The sequence below is a fragment of the Macaca thibetana genome, chromosome 7 (genome assembly GCF_024542745.1).
Source record: "Macaca thibetana thibetana isolate TM-01 chromosome 7, ASM2454274v1, whole genome shotgun sequence".
NCBI lineage: Eukaryota > Metazoa > Chordata > Mammalia > Primates > Cercopithecidae > Macaca > Macaca thibetana.
The window spans coordinates 96,711,055-96,722,066 of record NC_065584.1 but is presented as its reverse complement, the minus strand read 5'-3'; the positions used below and the strand labels follow the sequence as shown (position 1 = coordinate 96,722,066).

Here is an 11,012-nt window from a genome sequence, read left to right as displayed (position 1 = left end):
TATAAACACTTGGATAAGTTTGCAGAATTTAGCAAATAAAAATATAGATAAATAACAATTTTCTAGCATAAGTGTATCCCAACTGACATGAGTCATACTTACATAAATACTAAAAATGATTTGTTGTCTATCTGTAATTGGAATTGTACTGGGCATCTGTATCTTATCCGGTGACTCTACATTTGAGGGATCTTGAAATCCTCTTTTCGAAATAATCGTTTGTAGAATAACTGGGTGAAAACTATCAAGGCTGTTAGCTCTCTCAAGCCAAACTCTACTCAGAGTGCCCTGGCAGAATACAAACCTCAAACTTTCCAGCTTTGGATATTCAAAACAGGAAAAAATATCCAATGCAAACAGAGCCCTAAAAAGCAAGAACTGTGAGTATAATGTCGTATCATTAAAAAAAAAAAAAAAAAGATTTGTATTAAAAAAATCATTTAGGGATTCCCCAAATCTGAGAAAAGCTCCTTTGACCTGTTTAAACTTGTCAAGAACAATTTATAATTGCCCATTCTGAGCCTCGGGAAGAAATGACAGATTCTTCTCACCTTAGCCAAAGCCCTTAAAGCCCTAAAAGGCCAGAGCTGCACCAGAAATTGGGAAACTGCAGAATGCCTGTGTGTGTCTGCAGAGGGGTTCCTCTCCTTAGTACATTCAGTGAAAGTCTTCCAAGGCAAACAGTTTCCAGGCTTAGACTCAAACACATAGCCGTCTGCTTCTTTCTAAACGAGCATGCAAATTGGTACATCCTCTAAGATTAGGGGTGAGAGGGGACGGCATGAGAGAATGTAAGTATAATAATTGTCTCTCAGAGCTGTGAGAATTCAGGAGATCGAGACCATCCTGGCTAACACGGTGAAACCCCGTCTCTACTAAAAAATACAAAAAAACTAGCCGGGCGAGGTGGCGGGCGCCTGTAGTCCCAGCTACTCGGGAGGCTGAGGCAGGAGAATGGCGTGAACCCGGGAGGCGGAGCTTGCAGTGAGCTGAGATCCGGCCACTGCACTGCAGCCTGGGTGACAGAGCGAGACTCCGTCTCAAAAAAAAAAAAAAAAAAAAAAAAAAAAAAAAAAAAATATATATATATATATATATATATATATATAGTGCATCTTATAGAAAACCTTTAGCACAGTTTCCAGCATATAAATATCACTACTAGAGAAGATCAGAGAAAGGCAGTTGGGAATAGGAAGGTCCTGGAGATGGGATAAGGGGACACTGGAACATCCCCAGATACCTGTTAGGAAGCAAGTTCTGGGAATAAACACAAGGATGGGTTTTTCTTTGCCATACAAAGTTTTGAAAGCTAATGATGAGACACAGAAAGCATTATGTACTAATGCTTGTGTACAAACAAGATAATGAAGAACTAGGGAAGGCAGAGGGCTTTACTAACCCTAATCCTCACTCTGTCCTAAATAAGTATACACTCCACATATACTCTCAATGACCAAAAATAAGGGTAAATTATGATCTATGAATCCATTTAAAAGTACATTGTTAGACAGAAGGAACAAATTCTAGTGTTTGACAGCACAGAAGGTTAACTGTAGTTAACAATATGTTGTATATTTCAAAATGGCTAGAAGAAAAGATATGAAATGTTCTCAACACAAAGAAATGGTAAATGTTCCAGGTGATGTATATCTTAAATACCCTGACTTGGTCATTACACAGTCTATGTGTGTACCAACATTTTACATGTGCCCCATAAATACATGCCAATATTATGTATCAATAAGTAATAAAAATAGTAAAAGGAGTTTTGCCTGAAAACAAGGAAATGATTACAGTATTCTGTATGAACTTTGTAAATATACATATAAAAAGTTTCACTGGACACTATTGGAAAATGTACACTTTTGAAGAATGAGTATTTTTTGAGATGTTCACACTATTTTGCTAAATAAAAATAAACAATTGACAAAAAATTATTGTATAAAACTAAAAGGACAGATATCAAAATGTATGTACCATGATGTCCTAGAGGTAGATGGATTGTGTGTGATTACATAAAGGATCATTTTGTATAACTTTGTGTATTACAGATTTCCTACTCTGAATATTATGTCTTAATTTTTAAATTAGAAAAGATGGCAAATATGAAAAATACCATCAAAATCCATAGATAATACCCCTCCTATATCCCTTCATAAAAATTTAAGATTTTGTTAGGGATTTGCTCATATGAAAAATGATAGACCAATGGACAGACCACTAGCAAGACTAATAAAGAAGAAAAGAGAGAAGAATCAAATAGACGCAATAAAAAATGATAAAGGGGATATCACCACCGACCCCACAGAAATACAAACTACCATCAGAGAATACTATAAACGCCTCTAAGCAAATAAACTAGAAAATCTAGAAGAAATGGATAATTTCCTGGACACTTACACTCTTCCAAGACTAAACCAGGAAGAAGTTGAATCCCTGAATAGACCAATAGCAGGCCCTAAAATTGAGGCAATAATTAATAGCCTACCAACCAAAAAAAGTCCAGGACCAGATGGATTCACAGCTGAATTCTACCAGAGGTACAAGGAGGAGCTGGTACCATTCCTTCTGAAACTATTCCAATCAATAGAAAAAGAGGGAATCCTCCCTAACTCATTTTATGAGGCCAACATCATCCTGGTACCAAAGCCTGGCAGAGACACAACAAAGAAAGAGAATATTAGAGCAATATCCTTGATGAACATCGATGCAAAAATCCTCAATAAAATACTGGCAAACCAGATTCAGCAGCATATCAAAAAGCTTATCCACCATGATCAAGTGGGCTTCATCCCTGGGATGCAAGGCTGGTTCAACATTCACAAATCAATAAACGCAATCCAGCATATAAACAGAACCAAAGACAAAAACCACATGATTATCTCAATAGATGCAGAAAAGGCTTTTGACAAAATTCAACAGCCCTTCATGCTAAAAACGCTCAATAAATTCGGTAATGATGGAACGTACCTCAAAATAATAAGAGCTATTTATGACAAACCCACAGCCAATATCATACTGAATGGGCAAAAACTGGAAAAATTCCCTTTGAAAACTGGCACAAGACAGGGATGCCCTCTCTCACCACTCCTATTCAACGTAGTGTTGGAAGTTCTGGCTAGGGCAATCAGGCAAGAGAAAGAAATCAAGGGTATTCTGTTAGGAAAAGAAGAAGTCAAATTGTCCCTCTTTGCAGATGACATGATTGTATATTTAGAAAACCCCATTGTCTCAGCCCCAAATCTCCTTAAGCTGATAAGCAACTTCAGCAAAGTCTCAGGATACAAAATTAATGTGCAAAAATCACAAGCATTCTTATACACCAGTAACAGACAAACAGAGAGCCAAATCATGAATGAACTTCCATTCACAATTGCTTCAAAGAGAATAAAATACCTAGGAATCCAACTTACAAGGGATGTAAAGGACCTCTTCAAGGAGAACTACGAACCACTGCTCAGTGAAATAAAAGAGGACACAAACAAATGGAAGAACATACCATGCTCATGGATAGGAAGAATCAATATCGTGAAAATGGCCTTACTGCCCAAGGTAATTTATAGATTCAATGCCATCCCCATCAAGCTACCAATGAGTTTCTTCACAGAATTGGAAAAAACTGCCTTAAAGTTCATATGGAACCAAAAAAGAGCCCGCATCTCCAAGACAATCCTAAGTCAAAAGAACAAAGCTGGAGGCATCACGCTACCTGACTTCAAACTATACTACAAGGCTACAGTAACCAAAACAGCATGGTACTGATACCAAAACAGAGATGTAGACCAATGGAACAGAACAGAGTCCTCAGAAATAATACCACACATCTACAGCCATCTGATCTTTGACAAACCTGAGAGAAACAAGAAATGGGGAAAGGATTCCCTATTTAATAAATGGTGCTGGGAAAATTGGCTAGCCATAAGTAGAAAGGTGAAACTGGATCCTTTCCTTACTCCTTACACGAAAATTAATTCAAGATGGATTAGAGACTTAAATGTTAGACCTAATACCATAAAAATCCTAGAGGAAAACCTAGGTAGTACCATTCAGGACATAGGCATGGGCAACGACTTCATGTCTAAAACACCAAAAGCAACGGCAGCAAAAGCCAAAATTGACAAATGGGATCTAATTAAAGTAAAGAGCTTCTGCACAGCAAAAGAAACTACCATCAGAGTGAACAGGCAACCTACAGAATGGGAGAAAATTTTTGCAATCTACTCATCTGACAAAGGGCTAATATCCAGAACCTACAAAGAACTCAAACAAATTTACAAGAAAAAAAACAAACAACCCCATCAAAAAGTGGGCAAAGGATATGAACAGACATTTCTCAAAAGAAGACATTCATACAGCCAACAGACACATGAAAAAATGCTCATCATCACTGGCCATCAGAGAAATGCAAATCAAAACCACAATGAGATACCATCTCACACCAGTTAGAATGGCGATCATTAAAAAGTCAGGAAACAACAGGTGCTGGAGAGGATGTGGAGAAATAGGAACACTTTTACACTGTTGGTGGGATTGTAAACTAGTTCAACCATTATGGAAAACAGTATGGCGATTCCTCAAGGATCTAGAACTAGATGTACCATATGACCCAGCCATCCCATTACTGGGTATATACCCAAAGGATTATAAATCATGCTGCTACAAAGACACATGCACATGTATGTTTATTGCGGTACTATTCACAATAGCAAAGACTTGGAATCAACCCAAATGTCCATCAGTGACAGACTGGATTAAGAAAATGTGGCACCTATACACCATGGAATACTATGCAGCCATCAACAAGGATGAGTTTGTGTCCTTTGTAGGGACATGGATGCAGCTGGAAACCATCCTTCTTAGCAAACTATCACAAGAACAGAAAACCAAACACCGCATGTTCTCACTCATAGGTGGGAACTGAACAATGAGATCACTTGGACTCGGGAAGGGGAACATCACACACCGGGGCCTATCATGGGGAGGGGGGAGGGGGGAGGGATTGCACTGGGAGTTATACCTGATGTAAATGACGAGTTGATGGGTCCTGACGAGTTGATGGGTGCAGCACACCAACATGGCACAAGTATACATATGTAACAAACCTGCACGTTATGCACAGGTACCCTAGAACTTAAAGTATAATAATAATAAAAAATAAATAAATTTTTAAAAAATGACAGACTAAAAAAGTAGGTGAGCTCAGAGCAGTCAGTGATGGAAAGTCAAACATGCCAAGTGGCCAGCATGGAGTAGAGTGTCAGGAAAGGTGGATGGAGGCACAGTGTGGCCAGCACAGCCATCCCTACTCCTTTTTTTTTTTTTTTTTTTTTTTGAGACGGAATCTCACTGTGTCGCCCAGGCTGGAGTGCAATGCCACTATCTTGGCTCCCTGCAACCTCCCCCTTCCGAGTTCAAGCGATTCTCCTGCTTCAGCCTCCCAAGTAGCTGAGAATACAGGCGCACCACCACTCCCGGGTGATTTTTTGTTTGTTTGCTTGTTTTTGTTTTTGTTTTTGTTTTAGGAGAGATAGGGTTTCACCGTGTTAGCCAGGATAGTCTCGATCTCCTGACCTCATGATCTGCCCACCTCGCCCTTCCACAGTGCTGGGATTACAGGCGTGAGCCACCGCGCCCGGCCGCCATCCCTATTCTTTACAGACAGCATCAATCTCACTGGTGGGTCCCTGTGCAGTCCAACTTGCTCCATGTCTGAATGTCAGTCCTAGATACCAAGGAGACAAGTTTAAAGTAGGGAATGTCTTCTTTTTTTCCTTTTACAAAACACAATGATGATAAGACACAATAGTGGAGTTAGGATGAAGGAGAGGTAGATATAAAGATATGGAGGGACATCCCTTGAGGGATAGAAATAGTTTCACTGATGAAATGCCTAAAGGAGAAAGAGGAGAGACAGATGAGACAATTATCTCAAAGGAGGAAAATGGTAAAAAGGCAAAGAATTAATGTGTGTGAACTGGTGCATGGTAAGTACTATAAATATCTTAGTTGTAATACTGTTAGTCAATCAAGGATTTTCAGTTACTGTTCTTACAACGATTTTAACTGTTATTGTAACTACTATCACTGCTATTAAGACAACTACTATAACTATTGTTACAACTACTGTGTCTGCTAGTACAATAACTACTATTATGACTGCTACTATAGCTACTATTACTGCTGTCATGGGATCCTTGAGGTGTCGTTTCATCAGCCAGAAACCTCTGTGGCTGGCGGCACCTTCTGCCTGAGTATTGCTCGTGCCCACTGGGCTTGTTCTGCCCACTTGGCCTGGCAGGCTGTGCTTGGCTCCCGCCACCAGCCCAGATCCCACGCCTGCCCAGGGAGAGCTAGGCGCAGAGTGGCAAGGGGTGTGTGGGTGAGTGAGCGCAGTGTCTGGCAACAGCCAGACATACCGGCTGCTGCAGTGGGGGAGGCAGCTCCAGGCTCCAGCACAGGTGTGGCTCTGCATGAGGCTGCAGCTGGACCAGATGTACTGCATGTGGATTCTGCTGCAGGTACCCGTTTGGATGAGGGGAACACGGTGGCTCCTGGAAGCTTGGAGATGCCAGGAACCACAGAGCCCCAATGAGAGTGTCACAGCCCTGGCTCAGCGAGACCCTAGGTCTGGGCTCCCCAAAGGAACACGGCTCTTCTCTCCTTCTCGTCACCTGCAACGTGGCAAGCAAGGGAGCGTGTTTCAGGCCTGTTTGTGTTACAGCTCTTTGAGTCCCGCCGGGCGCGTCCTGAGTTCTTGTCCTGTGTCCAGGGAGACGAGGTTTGCGGACAAATGGAGGCTGAGCAAGGTGGAGAAGAGCTTTATTGAGTGGCAGAACAGTTCTCAGGAGACCCGAAGTGGGTAGCTCCTTTTTGCAGGCAGGTTGTCCCTCCTTTCCTCAGGAAGGTTGGCCCAACAAGTTGAGGAGACCCACAGTGGGCTTCTCCCTCTCGCAGCCGGTACTCCTGACTTCTGTGTGAGTCTGGCTGGGTCTGGGGGGTTTTATGGGTTCAGAAGGGAGGCAGTGCATGCTGATTGGTCCATGGGTGGCCATGGGTGGGCCTGGAAAAAGAACCGTAAGTGCTCAGTCCAGGCCACAGACTCCGACCGGAACTGACGGCGGGGCCTCCAGGATTGAAGCCATCCCTGGCTTGAAGGTGGGGCTTCACTAGGACCCGTCCCTTTCTGTCCAGTAGCCTGTCTTCCTCTTGCTGCCATCAACATGCCCTTCGCAGCACCCAGGCTGTTCGTGTTGAAGGGTGCCTCTAGGCCTCAACCCAGCAGCCCACAGCGCTTCCTCGCCACTCTCCCGAGCTCATCAGTGCCCAAAGTCCAAAGCGGGCTGGGGAGGCAGGGAGCTGGTGTAACAGCGCCTCCCTGAGCATGCGCACACCTGGCCAGGTTGCAACAGCACCAAGGCTTGGCCATAACTTTGCTCCAAAATTGAAGTGGGCACAGGGAGCAGGCAGAGGCCAGGAATGGGAGCAAGAAGGCACTTCTGAACCTGTGGGTCGGGGCTTCCTGGCCCCCACGAAAGCACAGGGATGCCTAGGTCTGCGGCGGCAGCTCTGCAGCTGTGCCCCAAGCACGGGGCTCCCCACCCTTTAACTCGTTAGGGGGCGAGTGTCCTGCCTGTTCCCAGCTACCCCCGCCCCGCCTCCCACCCACCCTGGCTTTGCTGAGTGCGCAGCTCTGGCGGCACCTCCCCTTCCGCAGCCGTTGTCTTTGCAGCGGCAGCTCCAGACAGGTGGCCGGTGCCATCACTGCTACTACTACAATTACTATCATGACTACTTCTGTAACTATGGTCAATCTATTTTATAGGGTTGTTATGAAAGACACTATATGTAAAGCTTATACATATGTGCTTGGCATACTGTGTGCCCTCAATAACTCTATAGCATGTCTATATGTCTATTTTTATTTATTTTTATTTTATTTCTTCTTCTTTTTCTTCCTTTCTGTTTTTTGTTTTTGTTTGTTTGAGAGATACAGGGTCTCACTTTGTTGCTTGGGTGTCCAGCCTGGAGTGCAGTGGTGTGATTATGGCTCACTTCAGCCTCAACCTCCTGGACTCAAGCAGTCCTCCCACCTCAGCCTCCCAAGTAGCTGGCACTACAGGTGCGATACACCATGCCTGGCTAATTTTTTTTTTTGTTATTTATAGAGATGGGGTCTCACTATGTTGTCCAGGCTGGTCTTGACTCTTGGGCTGAAGCAATTATCCTGCCTCAGCCTCCCAAAGTGCTGGAATTGCAGGTGTGAGACATCACACCTGGCCTGTAGAGCATGTTTAGAGGTGGATTGTTTGAGCCTTATTTTTATGGTAGCATTTATGTACAAGGTTGTAAAGATATATTGGGAGGAAATTGTCTTATGGTCTTGAATGCCAGGGAGTTTGGATTTAAATTTTAAAGGAATCCCTCAAAATTTGTAACTAGGGAGTGAAAACTTACAGACTGCTAGTTGAGGAAGACTAAATCTGGCAGTAAAGTACAGCCTAAAGACAGAAAAAAAGTGAAATAGAAAATTTTATTACAATGCTATTGTACTAGTTCAGGCATAAGCTGATAAAAGCCTGAAATAACACAGGGACCATGGGATTGAAGGGCTTGCATGAATATCAGCAGCAGCATCAAGTTTAGAGACTTTTGTCAGAAAAGGAGAAAACTAAGGTAACTCCAAGTCCTCAAATCTGAGCGCAATAGACACCATTGTCCTTCTTCAACCCCATCAATCTGAATATATCTAGTCACTTGGAGGAAGAGGAACAGTTATTGAGTACATACAATGTGCCAAGCTCTTATGTATGAGCTTTACATACAGCCACTTTCATAACAACCCTAAAAAATAGATTGGTGCTTGTCATATTAGTAGTCATAAGAGTAATTGTAGTGATAGAAGTGATAGTAGTTGTAGTAACAGTCACAATACTAGTTGTAGTAATAATAACTACAAATCCTTGATAGATTAATAATAATATTACAATTAAGATATCAATAACATTTACTATGCACCAGATAGTTCATATACATTATCACAAATTATTATATAAAACTTTAAATGTGAGTATTATTATACCCATTTGTTCAATGAGGACATTCAGAATCAGAGAGATTAAATAACTTTCTACCAATTAGAGAACAGAGAGCTCAGGCTGGGCGCGGTGGCTCACACCTGTAATCCCAGTGCTTTGGGAGGCTGAGGCAGGCAGATCATGAGGTCAGGAGTTCAAGACCAGCCTAGCCAACATGGTGAAATCCCATCTCTACTAAAAACACAAACAATTAGCTGGACATGGTAGCAGGCACCTGTAATCCTAGCTACTCGGGAGGCTGAGGCAGGAGAATTGCTTGAACCCTGGAGGTGAAGGCTGCAGTGAGCCGAGACCACGCCACTGCACTCCAGCCTGGGCAACAGAGCGAGACTCCATCTCAAAAAAATAAAAAATAAAAAATAAGTAAATAAAAGAGAGAGAGAGAGAGAATAGAGAGCTCAAACTATGACAGCCTGGGTCTGAAGTTCATTGTCTTCGCAGCAAGGGATTTGGATACTCCTAGATGAAAGCCCAAGGTTCAGTTTTTGGCTCACTGATTTGCAGTCTAAGGAACTCAATTTTACCAGTTTACCCTGTATCTATTAGGCTTTGAAGTTGTCAGTAGGAATCAAATGACAATAGTCTTGAATAAATTGGAAGAGTCTACATTAAGGTACCCTCAGGATATATCTATTAAGACAACTGGCCTTTATCACTTACTTAAGGAAACCCTTCTGGAAAGCAGGTCAAACTAGAATATGAAATAACAAACCAGAGACCTGCTGGTTGCACCAATAACTAGATAGTAGAAGAAATTGATGTTCTTAAGAAATATCTCCATCACTAAGATTTCTTAATAAATATCTCATGATATTTAGTTCTGTATAATTGAGAGTGATTCCCTACATCTGAGCCCCTTTTCTCCAGCCAGGGCCACTGGAAATGCCTGAAATAAAGCAGTGGCCTTGGGAATAGAAGGGCTACCATGAATAGCAACAGCAGCATCAAGTGTAGAGATTTTCATTAGAAAGGAAAGAGACTGAGATAACTCCAAGTCCTAAAATCTGGGTGTAGTAGACAACGGATATTCCCCTAGATAATCTGAAAGTGTTGGTTATTCTGTTCCAAGGAAATAGAATTTTATTCTGTCATTAACACCAGAACAGAATAGTGTTGATGACAGAATTCCATTTAAAAGATTCTATTCCCTTGGCAGTAGTTTATTGTGAATTTACCATTACTTTCACTTGAGATTCCCTCTCTTGGGATTCCTGAAAGGCAATCCTGTGCTCTATCCTGAAAACACAGTGACTTCAGAATGACAGTTATTGTGATGAAAACATCAGTCCCTCTTCTTCTTTATAAAAGGCAGTGTCCATGTGGATCAGAAGAAAATATGCCCTGAAGTCCTATGTAACTGAACCCCATAGAGATCCCTGGAAAGATTGATTAGACTAAAAATGTATTGCTCCTCCCCTCTACCTAATCCCACATTTCTCAAGTAGATGGAGAGAAGCACACACATGCACAAGCAATGTATGGGAATGAGTTTCTAGCTGATAGATGAAAAAAGAGAAACTACTTGCATTAAGAATATTTGCCTTTTGGACATGTTAAAACACCCATTAATGCAACTTAGAGACTTAAAACCCCTCTAGAGAAGTTTTCTGATTTATGAGGGCAAAGGGGCCTCAATTTGTTATGCAGTTTAAATTCCAAGCAAAATTTCCATCAACAACCTGAATGTCTGAAAGGAACCTCAGGTTATGCATTTGCGGAACAGGATGATTAATACAAATCTTGCTGTTTTAGCACCGACGAGAGACAGACCCAGGACTCTGAAAATTTAGCAGGGAAGAGTCCCTTCTGGGCCCTCTCTAGGGACAGACCCAGGACTCTGAAAATCTAGCAGGATAAGAGTCCATTCCGGGCCCTCTCTAGGGTGACTTTGAAAAGGGATACTGCTGCTGGCTT

The 11,012-nt window shown here is 42.1% G+C and overlaps 1 long non-coding RNA gene across 1 annotated transcript in view; it reads left to right on the top strand.

Moving 5' to 3' along the window:
* The first annotated feature begins 7,080 nt into the window (after positions 1-7,080).
* LOC126957924 (uncharacterized) overlaps positions 7,081-11,012 on the top strand; it is a 73,451-nt gene continuing 69,519 nt past the window's right edge. The window contains exon 1 of the long non-coding RNA XR_007727017.1: positions 7,081-7,158. This is a non-coding gene — a long non-coding RNA (uncharacterized LOC126957924). The remainder of the gene's footprint in view (positions 7,159-11,012) is intronic.